The sequence below is a fragment of the Pleurodeles waltl genome, chromosome 11, assembly GCF_031143425.1.
Source record: "Pleurodeles waltl isolate 20211129_DDA chromosome 11, aPleWal1.hap1.20221129, whole genome shotgun sequence".
Classification (NCBI taxonomy): domain Eukaryota; kingdom Metazoa; phylum Chordata; class Amphibia; order Caudata; family Salamandridae; genus Pleurodeles; species Pleurodeles waltl.
In genome coordinates, this window is record NC_090450.1 from 148,398,690 (window position 1) to 148,414,883 (window position 16,194).

The following is a 16,194-nucleotide window of genomic DNA, read 5'->3' on the forward strand; positions in this document are numbered from 1 at the left end:
GGAGTTGGATTTAGCACAGAGAGTGCGTTAAAGGCGCATGAAAAACATGTCTTCCTGAGCCTCAGGTGGCTGTCACAGGAGTCATTAGTTAAGGTCTGTTACGCATGCATTTGGTAATGTTAAGGAAGAAGGAGGCAGTTCCTTGACAGGTGGTAAAATGTAGTCAAACTTATTCCGTTATGTGTGGTGTGAATGTGATGGGCCCTTGTCTGGCAGCGGTAAGTTAATGTGAGTGCAGTGATTGGTTGGATTGGGCCCGTGGCCAGTGGTATGAAAGGGTTGTTTGTTATGCGTGAATGGCGTGTGAATGGACCATAAAGAGGTTGGCGCCTGGACGTGGCTTTATGGCCCACATCCAGAAGGTTTGGTTCCAATATTCAGATACTGTGATAAGTATTCATGCTTTGAAACAATAATTTCTGGAGGTGCTAAAACCAACCAGTGTGAGTGGTGGGTTAACTTTAACAAACTAGTACCAGGGGAGTCCAAGGGTGCAGGACTTGCTTGGCTCTCACCAGTTTTCCTTCACCCAGTATCCCCTTGAAATCACAAAATGTGCTTAAAAAACACCTTTGGCTTGCATTTCAATGAGCAGAAGTCCAGGGATCTGCAGGGAGCCACAAGTTCCACTAAGTCTCCAGCGAAAAACTGCCTCACTTTAGTGAGTGGGCAAGTGACCACAACAGGGAAGTACCTAAAACGGATTGTGAAGACATTAAAATTACCTACCACAAAACAGCCTCGTTTTTTTAAGACAGTCACCTAAGTATTTGGTCCTGGGCTCGGCAGCCATATAGGGAAACCTACCAAACGCAGACATTTCTGAAAACTAGACACCCAAGGCAGCCCACATAAATGTGGCGTGTTTGGATTTAACAAAGTTTTCTTACCCAGAATACCCTGCAAAAGTGAAATGTTGATTAAAACCACTATTTATCCTTTCTTTTTTATCACAGAAACAACAGGAATGTGCAGGGATCCTCAAAATTCCTACCACCCAGTGTTTCCCCACTTGTCCTGATAAAAACACAACCCCGCTTGTGTGCCTGCGCCTAGTGCCTGCTTCAGAAATGGATCACTGCAGGGTTAACAGTAGCCCTCATGCGAGGACTACTATTGACCCTTGTGTGATCCATTCATGTTGCGGGCACTAGGCCTACCCACACAAGTGAGGTACCATTTTTATCGGGACACTTGGGGGAACGCTGAGTGAAAGGAAATTCGTGAATCCTCTCAGATTCCAGAACTCTCTGTCACCGAATTGTGAGGAAAAAGTGTATTTTTGGCCAAATTTTTAGGTTTGAAAACGATTCTGGGTAACAGAACCTGGTGAAGAGCCACACAAGTCACCCCATCATGGATTCCCCTACGTCTCTAGTTTTCAAAAATGCACAGGTTTGGTAGGTTTCCCTAGGTGCCGGCTGAGCTAGAGGCCAAAATCCACAGGTATGCACTTTGCAAAAAACACCTTTGTTTTCTGTGGAAAAATGTGATGTGTCCAAATTGTGTTTTGGGGCTTTTCCTGTCGCGGGCACAAGGCCTACCCACACAAGTGAGGTATCATTTTTATCGGGAGACTTGAGGGAACGCTGGGTGGAAGGAAATTTGTGGCTCCTCTCAGATTCCAGAACTTTGTGTCACCGAAATGTGAGGAAAGTGTTTTTTTAGCCATATTTTGAGGTTTGCAAAGGATTCTGGGTAACAGAACCTAGTGAGAGCCCCACAAGTCACCTCATCTTGGATTGCCCTAGGTCTCTAGTTTTTAAAAATGCACAGGTTTGGTAGGTTTCCCTAGGTGCCGGCTGAGCTAGAGGCCAAAATCCACAGGTAGGCACTTTGCAAAAAACACCTCTGTTTTCTTTGAGAAAATGTGAAATGTCCACTTTGTGTTTTGGGCCATTTCCTGTCGCGGGCACTAGGCCTACCCACACAAGTGAGGTACCATTTATATCGGGACACTTGGGGGAACGCTGGGTGGAAGGAAATGTGTGGCTCCTCTCAGATTCCAGAACTCTCTGTCACCGAAATGTGAGGAAAAAGTGTTGTTTTAGCCAAATTTTGAGGTTTGCAAAGGTTTCTGGGTAACAGAACCTGGTGAGAGCCCTACAAGTCACCCCATCTTAGATTCCCCTAGGTCTCTAGTTTTTAAAAATGTACAGGTTTGGTAGGTTTCCCTAGCTGCCGGCTGAGCTAGTGGCCAAAATCCACAGGTAGGAACTTTGCAAAAAACACCTCTTTTTTCTTTGAGAAAATGTGATGTGTCTACTTTGTGTTTTGAGGAATTTCCTGTTGCGGGCACTAGGCCTACCCACACAAGTGAGGTACCATTTTTATCGGGACACTTGGGGGGAATGCTGGGTGGAAGGAAATTTGTGGCTCCTCTCAGATTCAGGAACTCTCTGTCACCGAAATGTGAGGAAAGGGTGTTTTTTTAGCCACATTTTGAGGTTTGCAAAGGATTCTGGGTAACAGAACCTGGTGAGAGCCCCACAAGTCACCCCATCTTAGATTCCCCTAGGTCTCTAGTTTTTAAAAATGTACAGGTTTGGTAGGTTTCCCTAGCTGCCGGCTGAGCTAGTGGCCAAAATCCACAGGTAGGAACTTTGCAAAAAACACCTCTTTTTTCTTTGAGAAAATGTGATGTGTCTACTTTGTGTTTTGGGGCATTTCCTGTCGCGGGCACTAGGCCTACCCACACAAGTGAGGTACCATTTTTATCGGAACACTTGGAGGAACGCTGGGTGGAAGGAATTTTGTGGCTCCTCTCAGATTACAGAATTCTCTGTCACCGAAATATGTGGAAAACTTGTTTTTTTAGCCATATTTTGAGGTTTGCAAAGGATTCTGGGTAACAGAACCTGGTGAGAGTCCCACAAGTCACCCCTTCTTGGATTTCCCTAGTTCTCTAGTTTTCATAAATGCACAGGTTTGGTAGGTTTCCCTAGGTGCCGGCTGAGCTAAAGGCCAAAATCCACAGGTAGGTACTTTGCAAAAAACAGCTCTGTTTTCTTTGGGAAAATGTGATGTGTCCACGTTGTGTTTTGGGGCATTTCCTGTTGCATTCACTAGGCCTACCCACACAAGTGAGGTACCATTTTTATCGGGAGACTTGGGGGGACATAGAATAGCAAAACTAGTGTTATTGCCCCTTATCTTTCTCTATGTTTTTTCCTTCCAAATATAAGAGAGTGTATAAAAAAGACATCTATTTGAGAAATGCCCTGTAATTCACATGTTAGTAAGGGCACCCCGGAATTCAGAGATGTGCAAATAACCACTCCTCCTCAACACCTTATCTTCTGCCCATTTTAGAAATACAAAGATTTTCTTGATACCTATTTGTCACTCTTTATATTTCAGCAAATGAATTTCTGTATACCCGGTACAGAATGAAAACCCACTGCAGGGTGCAGCTCATTTATTGGCTCTGGGTACCTAGGGTTCTTGATCAACCTACCAGACATAACGGTATATTGCTTTCAAAAATCTGACATCACAGGAAAAGGTTACAGAGTAAAATATAAAGAAAAATGACTGTTGTTTTCAGCTCAATTTCAATATTTGTTTGTTTCAGCTGTCGTTTTCTGTAGGAAAACCTTGTAGGATCTACACAAATGAACCTTTGCTGAATTCAGAATTTTGTTCATTTTTTTAAAATATTTAGCTTCCCGGGATCCATCATTGGTTTCACACCCATTTCTGTCACTAACTGGAAGGAGGCTGAAAGCACAAAAAATAGTAAAAATGGGGTATGTCTCAGAAAAATGCCAAAATTGTGTTGAAAAATTTGTTTTTCTGATTCAAGTCTGCCTTTTCCTGAAAGCTGGGAAGCTGGTGATTTTGGCTCCGCAAACCCATTGTTGATGCAATTTTCAGGGGAAAAACCACAAGCCTTCTTCGGTAGCCCTTTTTTCAAATTTGTTTTGAAAAAAACAAAAATGTTGCTCTATTTTGGCTAATTTCTTGGTCTCCTCCAGGGGAAACCACAAACACTGGGTACCTTTAGAATCCCTAGGATGTTTGGCATGGATAGCTTATGTGGACAAAAAGTTATTAAGGCCTAAGCGCGAACTACCCTAAATAGCCAAAAAAGGGCTCAGCATGGGGGGGGAGGGGGGGGGAGACGGCCCAGCAGCTAAGAGGTTAAAGTAGCCATGAAGTAATTGTTGTTCTTAATAAATGTGTAATTACATAGAACAGTTCAAAACGTGTGATTTCCTTGCTAGGTCATGACTGGGATGAGGACGACCTATGATGGGATAATGAACCCATTACTTACCTGTAAAACTTCATTACCCCTATTCAGGTCCTCCTTGTCCCAGTCAACACACCTTCCCTTCCCACAAAAAAGTTGTGCACCTCCATTTTCTTCTTGTTACTAACAGTAAATGCGGGTGGGGGGGTTTGTCTACAGTGTTGTTGAAACTGTAGACGGACTAGCGTGTTACAATCCTGTCCGTGGGTGGGGCCGACTCACTACATCATAACTGGGACAAGGAGGACGTGAATCGGGGTAGTGAAGTTTACCAAAAAGTAAAGGTTCATACCCCTTGTTTCAAGCGTTAGATACAAAACATTATTTCACAGACCTGTTGCTCTTGGTTACATGGAAAATACTGTGTTCAGAGGAAAGATTGCGACAACCAGAAGCGTAGTTCCAATTGGTGCAGCACGTACAGTAGCACCTGGGCTTAGGGGGGTCACACTGAACCTTGTTTCTTGCTGTGTTTTATCATTCAAACAGCAGCCTAGGAGTGGGGGACGGGACATTTTCTTCCTTCCACTTTTGGGGGTGGTGACTGGCTACGCTACTTCGAGCAAAGCACACAGCTGTTCTCCCAGGTGTCCTGGCGTTCACAGAGTGAGCTAAGCGTTTAGAAGTCCAGGTCATCAACTGCAGCTGCGGTTCGGCACTATCAGCCCAGCACATCCTTTGCGCCGTGTCTCAAGCATCGTCGCTGCTGTTCGGTCAAAGAAACAGCCCCCGTTCAGCTATCCGGGGAATGTTTGGCAAAGCTGCGCGTATGGCAGGGGCAAAGTGAGACAGACTGCCTGGCGGATCACATTTTACGATGATTTTAAGTGCGCACCCTTGAGGTCACGCCGAGCTGCTTGTCACGCGACGAATTCTCTTCATTTACGCCCTGCTCTGTCCCTGCAGCCAGCAGAGCGCGCGGTGCTTCCCTGGGCGCACGGAGTCCATGCTCTGTGCACCTCTGAGTCCTGTGTGTAGCTGCGATGTGGATCACGTCGGGTTAACAGTTCTGTGGATAGACCTGCGCTCGGGAACCTTGCTGCTGAACCGTGTTTGCTGTACTTATGACTCCCATAGGTCGACCACCACGTGGACCGCCTGATTTTAACTCTTTTTTTATCTCCTAAAATTGTTTTTTTGTGAATAACCTATTTGATTAAACATCACCCTACAAATGAGGCGATAACCTGTGACCCAGTACCCTGTGGTAGAGCGGAGACATTCGTGAAAACGACTGAATTCTTCAAATATAAAAATCCTGTGCTCGTTTCGGTGTCACTTTCGATATAGACTGTCCTCGAGCCGTGGTGTATGTCACAAGATCCTCGTTGTTCGGTCTTTCATGATGGGCAGGTGATTCTCTGGCACTTGCTGTCTGTCCTGCTACTACACATAGATGAGCTGCGAGCGCCCAGAACCATCCAGGCAGTGCTATGTTCCTATCAGCCCATGCAGACCGCGTTATTCACCTGTACTCAATGGACAACTGCTCTCCTCAGCCCTTTTCAGGGAGGTCGCGTCCCACTTTTTGATTGGTCGGCCATGCCAGAGTGCAACCCCGAGACACTTCCCGGAACCACACCTGGTGAGTAAGACAGGGGGGAGTAGAGGGAGTAGGAGGGCGATGCATATTTCGTTTAAGTGCCCAAGGGCTTACTTCTCTACTTGCAACAGCTGTCGCCATCCGACCACATCTGGCCGTTCACCATTTCGCTCAGATTTCGAACGCCAGCCACTTCGCAGTGATGTGAGTTTTGCGCCGATTTATTGCTCCAAACATATATTTTTGCTTTAGTTATATCCAATGTCATTTGATTGAATGAATATCAGATAGTTTTATGTTTCACACCTCCAGTAACCTGTTCGCGAAGTTCTTTCTTCCGGTTTTGACAGAGCAGAAAACATGCTGCTAAATTCTCGATTAACTTCTTTATTCCACTTCGGGGTATGACTGGTACATACACTTAAACTAGAGTAACAGCGATATCACTTCAGTACTATGTATTTTATTGATCGCGTCGATAGTGTCAAGAATCCTGTGGCAGCGTTTGCCTGCGCTTTACAAGTAATAACATTAAACTTAAGTCAATGAACCTGGCATGTTGTAAAGTGCCTTTGTCCTCCAGATGCAGCCAACGGGGCACAGCTTTACCAGGCAAGGAAAGTGGATCACTGAACCGTTGTATTTGTGCTCAAAACGATTTTTTTGTTTGACTTGTTCTCACTTTTCGATGTCATTTTGATTGATTTTTTACCATGCACGTCGTAATGCCTGGAAGTTTCATTAACCTATATTTTATCCACCGACGTGAAGAGTGGCGCAGACACGACACGGTCCACTTATCTTAACCCTTCAGCGGTCACGCTGTTATTTTTCCAAGAATTCACCGGGTCACCCAGGGGTAAAGAATTTCAGACTGCGTTGTGATTTGGTAGAAGAGGAGCCTTCCCACAAGAGTTCCTTGTGAGAGCATTACAGTAAGAGTCGTCTGCGGTGCGCAGCGCCTAGAGTCCCGGAGATGAAAGCCGCATGCGTCGGCCTGCTGTGTGCCATTCACCGTAATGATCAGGTAGACACGCTGTTCCACGGGCAACACATCTCCTGAGAGCAGTCGTTGCGAAAGAGGTTAAATAACGTGTTTACATTGTGACAAAAAGTGCCCGCGTTACACCTCGCATATTTAAAAGGACAGCAGTCACTCTGAGGCAGAATGTATGCATAAATCAAACGCAGCCCCACAGACACGTACATTTGCTTCTGCAGTTTGTATGCATAAACATAGCAGTGATATTTGCACATATTTTCCCTTACCGGATTCAGTATAAGGTAAATATTATGTTAACGTAACGTCTCTGTTGCATTATATCATTAAATTACAGGTTGGGAGTAGCTCTTGTAATTACAGAACCACACGTGGTTTTAAAATCCGTAATCACGGGAACGATGGGAGATCCGCAAATTACACCGTCACGTTGAATCCCTGTTTTTAACCAATCGGAAATATTTGTCTTAAAGGTATTACAAGTGTTGTACTAATGAAACGGGTATTACGTAGAAAAAATATAGATGGCACTTCGGGGTTCCCGCAACATTTATAAACCAGTTATCCTTTAGCTCATGTTTCCATGTTTGTTTTTTATAATCTACATTTGGCGTAACGGTCGGCCCTTGCGTACAGCGAACCTAAAATATCGGAAAATTAAGGGAAAACAATCGATTATGGAAGTTCGAGGTAAATGTATAGGTAAACACTTCGTTAGATCACAGTAGAGTTTATGTCCTGTGGAGTTTTGCTTCCCGAAGACACAGTACTGTGTTGCGGGACCCCCGAAACACCCAATCTCACTGGTATTCATAGACCAAAAGGTGAAGAGGGGAGGCCATAAAGGGGGAGGGTCCCCGATGCTGCAGGAGTTGCAGGGGCCTACGTTACACCTTATAAACTAAGCCAATAACATCATATTGAAAATAGTTTAACATCATTAGTAAAAAGAGGGACGATGCCTCCATACATTCCCAGTCAAACTGCATCAGAAAATGGGAGATGCAACAATACCAGCCTGTGCCAAATATGCTTTCTAGTGGGAATTTGGTTCCCTATTTACTAATGCATTTTTCCATAGACACAGAATGGGTAAAATCCTTTGATATATCAGTCCCTTGGTTCTTACTTAAATCAAATGATTAACTTCATCTTTGGTGAAGGAATCAAAGCTGTCTGAGACCATCTGAGGTGTATAACACAATTTTGTCTTCCACAGGTCCAATGCACAGTCACTAATCTTGGCCACGGATCTCAAGTCCTGTGCCTAAATTTATGGGTGGCTTACCTCACAGGTTATGTCAAAGGGCTCACATTTCAGCTTCTTGGGGCTGTGAGTGGTTAGGAAATTTGTTTTGTCATTCACCACAGACTAGGTTTCTTCACCAGCAGAAATGTGACCATTTCCCTCATCCTGAAATGAGATGTGTGAACCACAGGTCTGTTTTGATGGGAGCCTTACCAACTTAGTGTGAGGCTCCGATTATGCCAAATCCCAAACTAAATGAGGTCCTACATAATTTTCCATAATTGTGGTCATGCAGGATTTCTTCTTCAAAGTGCTCTTTCATTCTTTAAAACTCAAGGTTTATTTACTAAGGGTTGCACAGAAGTTCACAAGGTGCTGCACAGTTGTTCAGGCTTTTATAATGGCAAACGTATGATGCTATGTTTTGCAAAATGTAAGCACCATTGCGAAATCATAGTAAATGACCATGCATGCCTGGAGGTTTCAGCTATTGAACTTTATTGACCATCATTACATATTTCTGACGTATTTAAAGGGACCTCTTTTGGGAAGTTGTGTTGTCAGGACATTATCAACACTGGTGTCGACTTGAAATAATTCATTGGAGCATCTGAAAATCTACTGTTGCATTCATGACTTTTAGCAGTATGCTTTCCAGCAGAACTTGCTGTGGGCCTAGAGGAATGGGGGTAGGCCCTTCAGTTCGCTAGGAGGAGGATGACCTGGGTAATCCGGTTATGGATGTTATTGATTTCACAGTAATATTTGAGGGCTTCTGTCCCACATTCTTTAGGTTGCCTCCTTCGTTCTTTTTTACCTCCCCAAGATTGTCAATTTTTACTTTTGTTACTCTACTCATGATACTAGGGCATGCCCAACACAGTGAGCAAAGATTGCCTCTATCTGTTTCTTACTAGGTAGGTTTAAACTCCATGCTTTAACTCGGAGAAACTCCTCACCTCAGGCACACAAAACTAGGTGTTTGACTCTGCACTCAGACAGCACAACCCTTCATGTTAAAGCCCCATGTTAAACGAGTGTGCTTTAAACAGTGCAGGCGCATCCAAATAGTCACTCGGCACTGCCAGAGAGCAGTCTTCATGACATGGACCTGTGTTAAATGAGAGCACATTGTACAGAGCAGAGCATGAAAACAGACACTCACCTCTGTGCTAAGCCAGCAAAGCTCTTCATGATACTGCACCATGACTCTTAAAGGCATTTTATGAACACAATAACCCACAGTGATTCATTTGTAAAGTCTTTTTCTAGGGTCCAAAGTTTTAGTTAGATGTAATCCTGGGAATCAGTGGCTAGTCTGAACTATTTGGTTTACATTTTGTATATTTCAATTCAAGTAGGTGAAACAGTTAGGAACCAAACATGGATAAAGGAAACAAGGTAACGAAACAGCACGTCAGGGCAGTGGTATGGTCAGGTGAAGGGTAAGGGTAAGTTTTTAGTGAAAGGGATAGAGATGGCAGCGTGTAAAATAAGGCATAGGTTAGAATTAGGCCCAGGTGAAATTTGAATTAAGTGGCATAATTTGTGTAATTTTGCATTACATTTGGAGCAAGAAATTCTAGAAATTATGCTGTTACACCACATTGCATAATTACGTGCTATTCGCAGTATATATTTACAGAGAACACACCATTAATGGTAAAAACATAGATCAAATGCACAGGACCAATAGAACGACAACAGCTGTTGTCCATGGTGCTTTAGGGATTTTTTACACTTTTTTGACACAAAGTGCCGCTTGCATAAAAAAATTGCATAAAAAATGTAACAGGAGGATGCATTTCACGCTAAACAAAGTGCTAAATTACATTATTGTATTTACACAAAATGTCAAATCATGTTTCAGAAATTTGAGGTAGTCACACAAAATAAATTTACAGAAATTTCAAACAACCCTTGTTAGAACTACAGTGTGGGTGACGCTTTAAATTGGAGCCAGTGCTTCATTTGTGCTTGTTGTTTCTAGTGCTGAGCACCGGCACTTATTTCTGAGGGCCGGGGCTTATTCTTCTGTCTCAAGCATGTGCTGCGAGCAAAAGACACATATGGGAAAGACAGAGGAAGGGAAAAACGAAAAAGCGTCATAAAGGGAGAAAGTAGAAAGCTGCAAGAGTGAGCTGAATGGGCAGGGAGAGGCTTGATGTGGACTGAAGAGGCCCGATATGGCTTCAGGATTACGCCTCCTCAGTATTCCGTGTTCCCACAGTTAATTGCAACAGCCGCGTGTTTACGAGGAGGGCTTTGGGCACCGTCACCTTTTTATTTACAAATTAAGCACTGATTGGAGCCAGGATTAAGGTAAAAGTTTGTTTTAGGAATGTATGTACATGGTATTTCTTTAGCACAAACCTAGCCAAAGGGCAGCGGAACGCTATTCATGATCAACGGCATCTTAAAGTCTGGTGAGTACTATGAGGGGAATTCGAGCTGTGGACAGTTAAAGCATTGTGATGTAGCATTTTTTTGAAAGAAAAGAGATGGGTCTTCAATTCTTTCCCAAAGTGGAGGAGTGTTGGGGCAGTTCTGATGGACACATGGATGTTGTTACAGATCGCGGATGCATAGATTGAAACAGCCTGCTGTCTTGTTTTTTTCTTTTTTACACTTCTTAGTCTGCAGTCTGATGGTGTCCTAACTGCAGGTGTGCTGAGAACACCCAGAGATGGTGAGCTTGTCTGCAAGATAAGAGGGATGCTGGTTGTGATGACTTTCTGAATGATGCAGCTTTTTAAAAAAAGGTGCAGGCTAGCAAGGGAGCCAATGAAGTTCCATCAGGGTGGGTGATGAGATAATATTTCTTCAGGCCCTGGACAAGATGTGCTGTGGCATGTAGGATGTCACTAATGGGTGCCAGTATGGAATGAGGGGGGCCTTAGAATAGGGAATTACCACCATCCAGATGTGAGAGTACAATGACTCAAACAGCAGTTCTGAAGCAGCTTTATAGACAAACAGTTTAACTTTCTTAAGAAGAGAGAGCTGGTAGTATGCTGTCTGTGTTTTTGGCAATGTGTTTTTGAGGGAGAGGCTGATGTTGAAAGTGACTCCAAGTGATTTCGCACTCAGTGTGATTTGGGTTATAAACTGTCAAGGTTCTTGACATTGAGCTAGGTTTGTACTGTATTTTGCTTGTTGTTCTTGGCAAATAAAATCAGTTTATGTCTTAGTTGAGGTGAGCTTCAAGAAGGCTCTGGATATCTAGGTTTGGGTGATGTGCAATCATTGTTTGAGGTGTTCAGTTTCAGAAGCAGAGGGGACTTTCAAGTAGAGTTGTGCATCATCTGCATATTTGTGAATGTTGATGCTGTTATCTGTGGGTAGAACCCCAAGCAGCTCCATATAAAGGTTAAAGATGACAGGACACAGTATGTTACCCCTGGGGTATCCCCATGTGATAAGGAGGTGCACATGTGAACAAAGTGGTGTCAGTTGGAAAGGTAGGAGGAGAACCAGTGAAGGACATTGCAGGTGAATCCCATTTGAGATAAAGGCAATAGCTAGTTTGAGATGAGGGACAGGATTAGGGGTAAGGATAACATTAATGTCACAAAATGGTTCTGCAAGAGAGCTAGAGTAGAGGTTAGGGTGAGAGATAGAGTTAGGGTTATGGCTGCCATTAAAATGAGAGATAGGTTAGAATTACATTTTAGATTACTCTTGATCCATTGTTTCGAGTGGGAGTTTGTTTTAGGTTAAGAATGGGAGGTAATTTGAGGTGACTCACTATAAATCTATACTATAAGCTGTGATATTGTTGTAGAGAATATTATTATTATTATTATTATTATTATTATTATTAGTAATAGTAGTAGTAGTAGTAGTACTACTACTAGTAGTAGTAGTAGTATTGGTAGTTGTATTAATAGTATTAATATTAATAACAAACTATGTCTTGCTATGTCTTGTGGCATCAGCAATATAACTGACAGTCTATCATGATTACTCTCTAACCAAACCGTGATTTAGAACCATACACAGAATTAGAATTAGAGTTTGGCGGAGGGGTTACTCTATCATGAATATGATGAATATCCTGTCTGCCACCAAAGGCTAAATCAGGCCCTAAATCCTCACTGGAGAGATCAGAGCAACACTGGATTGTAAGTGTTTGAATTATCACAGCTGGATACCTGTCAGTCCCTGATGCCTTTTTGGAAAGAGGTGGCATGGGGCACACTTTGAGTTGCACAGCACTTGAGACCACAGATGGTGGGAGATGTGCTGCAGGTCACATGTTGTGAAAGGCAACAGTGTGAGTGAGGGTATGAGCTCTGGTGTGGAGACATCCATTCCTAGAACGGGTGGTGAGTGGAGGATGAAGGTAATGAAGCACATAACCCCAGGCTCACAGGTCACTTTAAGAAATGATGTAGTACACAAAAGGTCAGAGCAGACAGACCAAGCATGGTCAATGGTCAGGAGTCTCTTAAAGAAATGATTTGGTTAATGAAGGTTAGGGACTGATTGGCATTGCAGTAGATTTGGATTAAGGATGTGGAGAATGAAAGTCAGAGTACACAGGCCATGCCAGATCATCAGTTGTTTGAAGAAATGTTGGAACACTGCATGGTTTGAGGTCCATGGATATGTTACGATCATCGAGGCAGAAGAACGTAGCAATACAGGGTTCAGACACACTGGGGTCTCATGATCATTGGTGGCAATTCAGGATTCAGGCCTGCAGGCCTTTCCTAATCACTGGGAGCAGAACATGAAGTGATGATGTAAGATACAGGGCTGTGAACCTTTTCCAACCATCAAGTGAAGAGCAGGCACAGGGGTCACATACGATCATCAGGCACAGAACAGGATGGCAGGATGTGGCAAGACCATGAGGTGCAGAAAAGATTTTAGCATTTCAGGTTTCAGGCACACATGTGTCTTAAGCTCATCTAACAGAAAACAGGACAAAGTGCAGTGGCTTTGGAGGCTGAACACAGGGAATCACAGAAGTCAGATGAGGAACAGATCCAGGGCTTAATTCGTAAAACAAAATGAGTACCGTTGCTCAAAGCTCTGTTCAGAAGTGCACAGCCAGTGCTTTTAAAAGTCAGTGCACTGAATAACAAGGCTGAGTAGTCTTGAATCCACCCCAGGTCTCTTCAATCCACTAGCAGACACTCCTTGCCCCTTATCTCACTCTTGTATGTTCCTCTTTTATCCCTTTGTGACTGTTTTCCTATCCTTTTCTTCCTTCGTCTTTCCTCTTTGTGTGTTTTTTCCTCTCTTGCTCTTGGGAAGTGTCTGAAATAAGTGGTAATCCCTAAATAGAGTTCCTTTGGTCTCCACCGGCAAACACCAGCTCAAATTAAGCACTGAGCAGTTCACCGCTCCTGAACTGGGAAGACTCAGCATCTGTAACATGAAGACGCTCATGCTGAATTAAGTTTCAGCCTGAAATCCTCCCTAATGGTCCGTCTGTTTTGCCTATATGCCAGAGAGCTGAGCATATATACATTCATGGGAACAGTAGTTGGGGGCGTGGGCAGGACTCAGAAGTGAACAGTCGTGGATCTGTGAGCTCAGACCGCAGGAGCTCCAATCTGCCCACCTCCTGAGTATAACATTGGCTCCGAAGCCCCCCAAAAACCTTCCCCCCAATGGTTTCAACACAGAGCATGAGCTTCCGGCATGCTGACCTTCTCTAACCCAATGAGGTCAAAGATATCCTCCCCCGGCGCCATCAGGCCAACATGCACCAAGTGGTTGTCAGCCACCTATCGTTGAGAGGGGAAGGCACCCAAGATTTTTCAAGGAAGCGGCCTGCCTTGCAGTGAGGAGGCTACGAACCCTCCCCCGGAGGGTGCTGGGGACTGAACGACAGGAGAGCCTTGCTGCTGACCTGAAGGCACAGGATTGATGCAACATCTGCCACAGGTTGGGGCGATGGTTGAGTGGCACAGGGGATCACGCATGAGAACTGTAAGGCCGTCCTTGCGCGTATTCTGACCCGCGAACAGAGTCCCTGGAAGAGAAGTTAGACGTTCCCCAGTGCTGCCTCAGTGATTCCTGACGGCAACCAGAGAGGTAAGGAGAGGGTAGATACTAAAGTGGGGAGCTAGGGACATTGGTGCACTGGAAACAATGCGGCCCATAGCAGATGGGAGAGGAGCACCCTGAGCCAGACATCCACCGGACCGTTAACCCTGAGGCCCCTTTCACTAACTGGACAATAAAGGAACTCACCATCAGGGAGTAGGGTGGAGGATCTCTCAGGGCTAACCCAATGCCAATCCAACCCCTCTCTCCTGCAGCCATGAAGATAAGACAGAAGAGGGAGCTCTGCAGGCATGATGCACAGCCAGTAATGATGCCTGGACCCATGCAACGGGCTTTATAGGATAGCAGCAAAGTCTTCACCCACATCTGAGGAGACCCAGGATGACTCTCAATAAGCATGGGGTGAGGGGTCACCTAGCTAGCAGTCCCCCTTTCCCCTGAAACTGGATTGGGAAAGTCGTTTCCTGATTTAGCTCGTCAGAATCTAATAGCAACATACCAGTGCAGGGTCATTTGAAGAAGTATCCTGAACAAACATTGCACCCCGTGCCCCATAAGAGATCAAAGCAAAACACACCTTGGTGGGCATTACTGACATACTCATGCACCCATTTTGGGGCCTTTCTCCCATAGCCACGACCTCCAATACTAATACAGAGAATCTCCTCATGGCTTTTCATGTGAGCCATTGGAGTGAGATAGAGAGGTGGAGAAGGAACTGGTCATCCCCAGGTAGGCCTGCAATGGAGGGTAACATTGGGGACTAGCGATCTGATACCAGTGAGGAATGTTGCAGGTAGACTAAACAGCATGGATCATCCACTTCACAGGTATACAAATAGAACCAGGAGAGAAATAAGTACTGTCCTACCCATGCTGGCAACTGTCCCTTCTGACTGCCTGATGCCAGATACCTTCCCGGAGATAACCTGACTGGACCCTTCTTAGCTCCTTAGTGGGGTATGGAGAGAGAGGCGGAGGTGCTCTCCTCACAAGCAAATCAAAACACCCCTCTGACCTGACAGTTAATATTGGAAAAGCCACCAGGGAGAAGGAAATGGACACGGGTACTGGATAGATTGAGGAGCACACACTTGGAGCAGGGGGAGCTGGCAGAGGAGAGACCATTACCCCAACATGGCACACAATCTACCCTTTCACTGCAGGACATTCTACAGGCTCTAACTGCTTCCAGAGAGGTGTTGGAGACCAAAATAGATGCACTTGAAACAGATCGAAATCTTCTAAGGGGCGATCATCAATGCCTCTCTGAGAGAATAACTGTAACAGAGCGAATAGTGGATGAGCTACCCAATAACATATCTGGTATGCAGGCCCGCATTACGAACTGGAGTCCAAGGATTAGACCCTCTAAGCTAGGGTGAAGGATGGAGAAAATATGTCAAGGTGGAATAATCTATGGATCATAGGCATTCCACAGAAAACAGAGGGGTCGGACACGGTGGACTTTTTGGAACACTGGATCCGGGAAGAAGTGGCACAGACAGGGTTATCCCCCTTTGTTTGCCATGGAAAGGGCTCACAGAGTCCCGTCTAAACCGCCCTTGTCTGGAGCCTCCGCATGTCCAATCGTAGACCGCCTGTAGTATTACTGTGACAGAGACCATCTTGTTGCCCAAGCCAGAACCAAGGGCCTGCTGCTATTGAACAACAGCAGAATCAAAGTCTTCCCAGACTTTACATGGGAGGTGCAACACCAGCGCACACCCTTCTTAGAAGCTAAGAAGCAACTCTGGGAAACCAGACTGAAGTACTTGATGCTTTTCCAGGCGCTTCTAAGGGTTATCATCCCAGATGGGACACAATTGTTCCCCTCTCCAAGAGAAGTATGGGGCTGACTAGAAGCAAATCCAGAAGCCGGCCCCAGTCAAAGTTTCAGGGAATGGGGAGCACGTTGGTACCCAAACATGAAGACACAACGCAACTCCAGATCCAGTGCCTCCACAGACAAGGAGCTCCAAAGAGGTCTGCAAAGGGCAGCGGAGAAAGTAGCTGCATTGGGCAGGAGGGAGAATCAACCCCCATCGTCGCCCAGCACTGAAGAACTTAATCAAAAATACCGCTGACAAGCAATGAGGTTGAACATTTCATCCCCCACTGAA

The 16,194-nt window shown here is 44.8% G+C and overlaps 1 protein-coding gene across 2 annotated transcripts in view; it reads left to right on the plus strand.

Moving 5' to 3' along the window:
- The first annotated feature begins 4,832 nt into the window (after positions 1 to 4,832).
- Positions 4,833 to 16,194, plus strand: part of MME (membrane metalloendopeptidase) — a 352,340-nt gene continuing 340,978 nt past the window's right edge. The window contains exon 1 of one of the 2 annotated variants that reach the window (XM_069213314.1): positions 4,833 to 5,840. The gene's annotated coding sequence lies outside the window, so the exon portion shown is untranslated. Of the gene's footprint in view, positions 5,841 to 5,877; positions 6,003 to 16,194 lie in introns of those variants that run through there. The other variant, XM_069213315.1, reaches the window with a different exon arrangement.